Here is a 5,725-nt window from a genome sequence, read left to right on the forward strand (position 1 = left end):
CAAAGTGCTTCAATGCAAAGAGATCGGAGTGTCCTCATGCAGGAATCGCAGAAAACTGGTATTTAGGTACATCAGGTAATAAGGAAGGCAAATGGAATTTTGATATTTATTGTGAAAGGAATAGAGTATAAGTGGAGGGATGTGTTGCTGCAACTGTACATGGCATAAGTGAGATTGCACCTGTAGTATTGCAGTACAGTTTTGGTCCCCCTTACTAGAGGAGAGTTAGAGTTGCAATTGAAGTAAAGGTTCACTAGATTGATTCCAGAGGGGTTTGTCTTATGAAAATAGATTGAGCAGTTTAAGCCCATGCTCTCTAGAGTTTAGCAGAATGTGAGGTCTAAGTGTATATAAGATATTAGAGGAGATTGACAAAGTAGACGCAGGGCAGGTTTTTGCACTTGTGGGACAGTTTTGGAGTAAGGGATGACAGATTTAAAATGGAGGTGAGAGGGATTTACCTTCTCTGAAAGGATTATAAAGCTGAAGAATTCATTAACCCAGACTACATTGAATGCTGGGACATTGTGTAAAGTTAAGGAGGAGATTGAGAATTTTTAAATTAGTAATTAGAATCCCTACAGTGTGGAAGCAGGCCATTCAGCCCAACAAGTCCACAACAACCCTCCAAAGAGCATTCCATTCAGACACACCCCATAACCCTACATTTCCCAAGGCCAATCCACCTAACCTGCACATGTTTGGTAATGGGTTAAAGGATTATGGACAGCAGTCAGCAAAGTGGTGTTGAGTCTGAGGTAAGCTCAGTCATGATCGTAATGACTGGTTAAAAGTCACACAACACCAGGTTATAGTCCAACAGGTTTAATTGGAAGCACACTAGCTTTCGGAGCGACGCTCCTTCATCAGGTGATAGTCAGAAAGTCCAAACGCTTCTCTGCTGAATGGTGGGATGTTTAATAAACGGTTAATTTTAAACCTGATACTGCTAGTTACTTTGTTATGCTAAGGGCTGTGGGGTGAGGCAGGTATAGATCACAGAATAGTTGCTGAACTCAGAGTGAAATAGGCTCCAGATGTGCATAATGGGACTATATTCTCTCCCTGTCCCTCTCTCAACACTATCATTCTCTCCCATTCCCTGATGAAGCGTCGCTCCAAAAGCTAGTGTGCTTCCAATTAAACCTGTTGGACTATAACCCTGGTGTTGTGTGATTTTTAACTTTGTTCACCCCAGTCCAACACCGGCATCTCCAAGTAATGAATGGTGGTATTGTCCAGGCTTGAAGGGACACAATGGGCCTACTCCCGCTCCCCATTCTCATGATTCCCAGCCCATCCCCAACAGTAAGGCAGCAGCGCCACCTATTGTGCAGCTGCAGCTTATGTCCACAAAATGGAATTTGGAATGAGATGCAGATTTGAATTTGTTTTCCCTAAAAATCAGAAAAAAAAAATCAGCTTTTCCTCAAATTGAAAGGAGAGTTTTTGGGAATGGGAGAGAATGATAGGGTCGAGAGAGGGACAGGGTGAGAATATAAGGTAATAACAATGACTGCAGATGCTGGAAACCAGATTCAGGATTAGTGGTGCTGGAAGAGCACAGCAGTTCAGGCAGCATCCAAGGAGCTTCGAAATCGACGTTTCGGGCAAAAGCCCTTCATCAGGAATAAAGGCAGTGAGCCTGAAGCGTGGAGAGATAAGCTAGAGGAGGGTGGGGGTGGGGAGAAAGTAGCATAGAGTACAATGGGTGAGTGGGGGAGGGGATGAAGGTGATAGGTCAAGGAGGAGAGGGTGGAGTGGATAGGTGGAAAAGGAGATAGGCAGGTAGGACCAGTCCGGACAAGTCATGGGGACAGTGCTGAGCTGGAGGTTTAGAACGAGGGTGAGGTGGGGGAAGGGGAAATGAGGAAACTGTTGAAGTCCACATTGATGCCCTGGGGTTGAAGTGTTCCGAGGCGGAAGATGAGGCGTTCTTCCTCCAGGCGTCTGGTGGTGAGGGAGCGGCGGTGAAGGAAGCCCAGGACCTTCATGTCCTCGGCAGAGTGGGAGGGGGAGTTGAAATGTTGGGACACGGGGCGGTTTGGTTGATTGGTGCGGGTGTCCCGGAGATGTTCCTTAAAGCGCTCTGCTAGGAGGCGTCCAGTCTCCCCAATGTAGAGGAGACCGCATCGGGAGCAATGGATACAATAAATGATATTAGTGGATGTGCAAGTAAAACTTTGATGGATGTGGAAGGCTCCTTTAGGGCCTTGGATAGAGGTGAGGGAGGAGGGGTGGGCGCAGGTTTTATAGTTCCTGCGGTGGCAGGGGAAAGTGCCAGAATGGGAGGGTGGGTTGTACGGGGGTGTGGACCTGACCAGGTAGTCACAGAGGGAACGGTCTTTGCGGAAGGCGGAAAGGGGTGGAGAGGAAATATATCCCTGGTGGTGGGGTCTGTTTGGAGGTGGCGGAAATGTCGGCGGATGATTTGGTTTATGCGAAGGTTGGTAGGGTGGAAGGTGAGCACCAGGGGCGTTCTGTCCTTGTTACGGTTGGAGGGGTGGGGTCTGAGGGAGGAGGTGCAGGATGTAGACTTGATGCGTTGGAGGGCATCTTTAACCACATGAGGAGGGAAATTGCGGTCTCTAAAGAAGGAGGCCATCTGGTGTGTTCTGTGGTGGAACTGGTCCTCCTGGGAGCAGATACAGCGGAGGAATTGGGAATATGGGATGACATTTTTGCAAGAGGTAGGGTGGGAAGAGGTGTAATCCAGGTAGCTGTGGGAGTCGGTGGGTTTGTAAAAAAATGTCAGTGTCAAGTCGGTCATCATTAATGGAGATGGAGAGGTCCAGGAAGGGGAGGGAGGTGTCAGAGATGGTCCAGGTACATTTAAGGGCAGGGTGGAATGTGTTGGTGAAGTTGATGAATTGCTCAACCTCCTCGCGGGAGCACGAGGTGGCGCCAAAGCAGTCATCAACGTAGCGGAGGAAGAGGTGGGGAGTGGTGCCGGTGTATTTACGGAAGATCAACTGCTCTATGTAGCCAACAAAGAGACAGGCATAGCTGGGGCCCATACGTTTGCCCATGGCTACCCCTTTGGTCTGGAGGAAGTGGTAGGATTCAAAGGAGAAATTGTTAAGGGTGAGGACCAGTTCGGCCAAACGAATGAGAGTGTCGGTGGAAGGGTACTGTTGGGGACGTCTGGAGAGGAAAAAACGGAGGGCTTGGAGGCCCTGGTCATGGCGGATGGAGGTATAGAGGGATTGGATATCCATGGTGAAGATGAGGCGTTGGGGGCCAGGGAAATGGAAGTCTTGGAAAAGGTGAAGGGCGTGGGTGGTGTCTCGAACGTATGTGGGGAGTTCCTGGACTAGGGGGGATAGGACAGCGTCGAGGTAGGTAGAGATGAGTTCAGTGGGGCAGGAGCATGCTGAGACAATGGGTCAGCCAGGGTGGTCAGGCTTGTGGATCTTGGGAAGGAGGTAGAACCGGGCAGTGCGGGGTTCCCGGACTATGAGGTTGGAAGCTGTAGGTGGGAGACCTCCTGAGGTGAAGAGGTTCTGTATGGTCTGGGAGTTGATGGTTTGGTGATGGGGAGGTGGGGGGATGGTCGAGGGAGCAGAAGGAAGAGGTGTCCTCGAGTTGACGTTTGGCTTCAGCGGTGTAGAGGTCAGTGTGCCAGACTACCACTGCGCCCCCTTTATCTGCTGGCTTGATGGTAAGGTTGGGATTTGAGCAGAGGGATTGGAGGGCTGCGCGTTGTGAGGGTGAGAGGTTGGAGTGGGGAGGGAGGTAGACAGGTTGAGGCAGTTAATGTCCCGGTGGCAGTTGGAAATGAAGAGGTCGAGGGCAGGTAATAGGCCAGCGCGGGGTGTCCAGGTGGATGCAGTGTGTTGGAGGTGGGCGAAGGGGTCCTCGGAAGGTGGGCAGGAATCCTGATTGTGAAAGTAAGCTCAGAGGCGGAGGCGACAGAAGAATTGTTCGACATCACGGCGTGTATTAAATTCATTGATGCGTGGACAGAGGGGGATGAAGGTGAGTCCTTTGCTGAGGACTGATTGTTCGTCCTCAGTGAGGGGGAGTTCTGGGGGGAGGGCTGGGAGCTGGGATCTGGTGTGGGTGTAGAGCTGGGAGTGGGGGCGGAACCTGTAACTGGAGTGGGTGTGATGGTGGGGGGAATGGGGGTTGAGTCATGAGCAGGGGTAGTGTTCCCCTCGGGGTTCTGGGGGGTGGGGATAGTGACAGTGGGGTCTGTGGGGGGCACGTCAGCAGAATGCAGGTGAGTGGCACTGGTGGGGGCAGAAGTGGTGGTGACCACGGCAGTAGGGATGGCGGAAGTCACTGAGCATGTGGCATCAGCGATGATGTGACGGGCAGAAGTGATGTCACGTGTGATGCATGAGGAATTGTGAGGGGTGGAAGTGGTTGTGGGAGTGGCCATGATGGGGGTGGAAGTGACATCATCAATCAGCGTGGGGGTGGTAGCTGCATCAGCCGCATGGCTAATGGTGGAATAGGTTCCGAGGCCAGGGGAATCTTCTGGAATGTTTGAGGAGCGCTGGTTATGGAGGTGGGTGGATAAAAGTTTGTTGTACTTCCAGTTTTTGATGTTTGAGATGGAATTGAAATACAGTTTGTTGAGAGTATGAATTCTCCTGAGGATGTAGTACAGAGTGGGTCCTTTGCAATTCTGAGAGAGTGTGGCCCTCAGCTGAGGTAGGGCTGACTGGAGAGAGGTTAGGTGCCGGCGCATTGCTGCAAGCGTGGAGCGGAGGATCTTGAAGGAGAACTGTTGCTGGTGTTTTTGAATCTGTAGGCAGGTGGTCGGCGATGGTCTTCCTGGCGATTGTGGAAGCGGTTGTCTGGGCGGCGTTCGCAGAGGCTGCGAGGTCGGTGGGGGCGGAAGTGACGTCATGGTCCGCGGCGGCGGTTGTTGCCGCGGGCGCTGTAGCGGCCGCGTGGTTAATGGCGCCGGACTGAATTCGGAGGCCGATGGAAGATTCTAGAACAGTTGAGGAAACTATTTGTCCTGTTCGGGTCCGAACTCTGGCGCTTCCGCCTTGGAACACTTCAACCCCAGGGCATCAATGTGGACTTCAACAGTTTCCTCATTTCCCTTTCCCCCACCTCACCCTAGTTCTAAACTTCCAGCTCAGTAACTGTCCCCATGACTTGTCCGGACTTGTCCGACCTGCCTATCTCCTTTTCCACCTATCCACTCCACCCTCTCCTCCCTGACCTATCACCTTCATCCCCTCCCCCACTCACCCATTGTACTCTATGCTACTTTCTCCCCACCCCCACCCTCCTCTAGCTTATCTCTCCACGCTTCAGGCTCACTGCCTTTATTCCTAATGAAGGGCTTTTGCCCGAAACGTTGATTTCGAAGCTCCTTGGATGCTGCCTGAACTGCTGTGCTCTTCCAGCACCACTAATCCAGAGGGAGAGAATATTGTCCCATTATGCACATCTGGAGCCTATTTCACTCTGAGTTCAGTAACTATTTGGTGATCTATACCTGCCTTACCCCACAGCCCTTAGCAGAACAAAGTAACTAGCAGTCTCAGGTTTAAAATTAACTGTTTATTAAATATCCCACCTTTCAGCAGAGAAGAGTTTGGACTTTCTGATTTCACTTTTGTCAGGCCTTTCTCTAATTCTTCAGCTGGGACCCAGTCAATGTTGTTCCTCAGATCTGGGATGTGTCTGAAGATTAATTATTTGAACCTCCCACACTAACCAGTCCCTCAGGTTTTTTTCCTGCATACATTCCCTACATCTC

The sequence above is a fragment of the Chiloscyllium punctatum genome, chromosome 18 (genome assembly GCF_047496795.1).
Source record: "Chiloscyllium punctatum isolate Juve2018m chromosome 18, sChiPun1.3, whole genome shotgun sequence".
NCBI classification, from domain to species: Eukaryota; Metazoa; Chordata; class Chondrichthyes; order Orectolobiformes; family Hemiscylliidae; genus Chiloscyllium; species Chiloscyllium punctatum.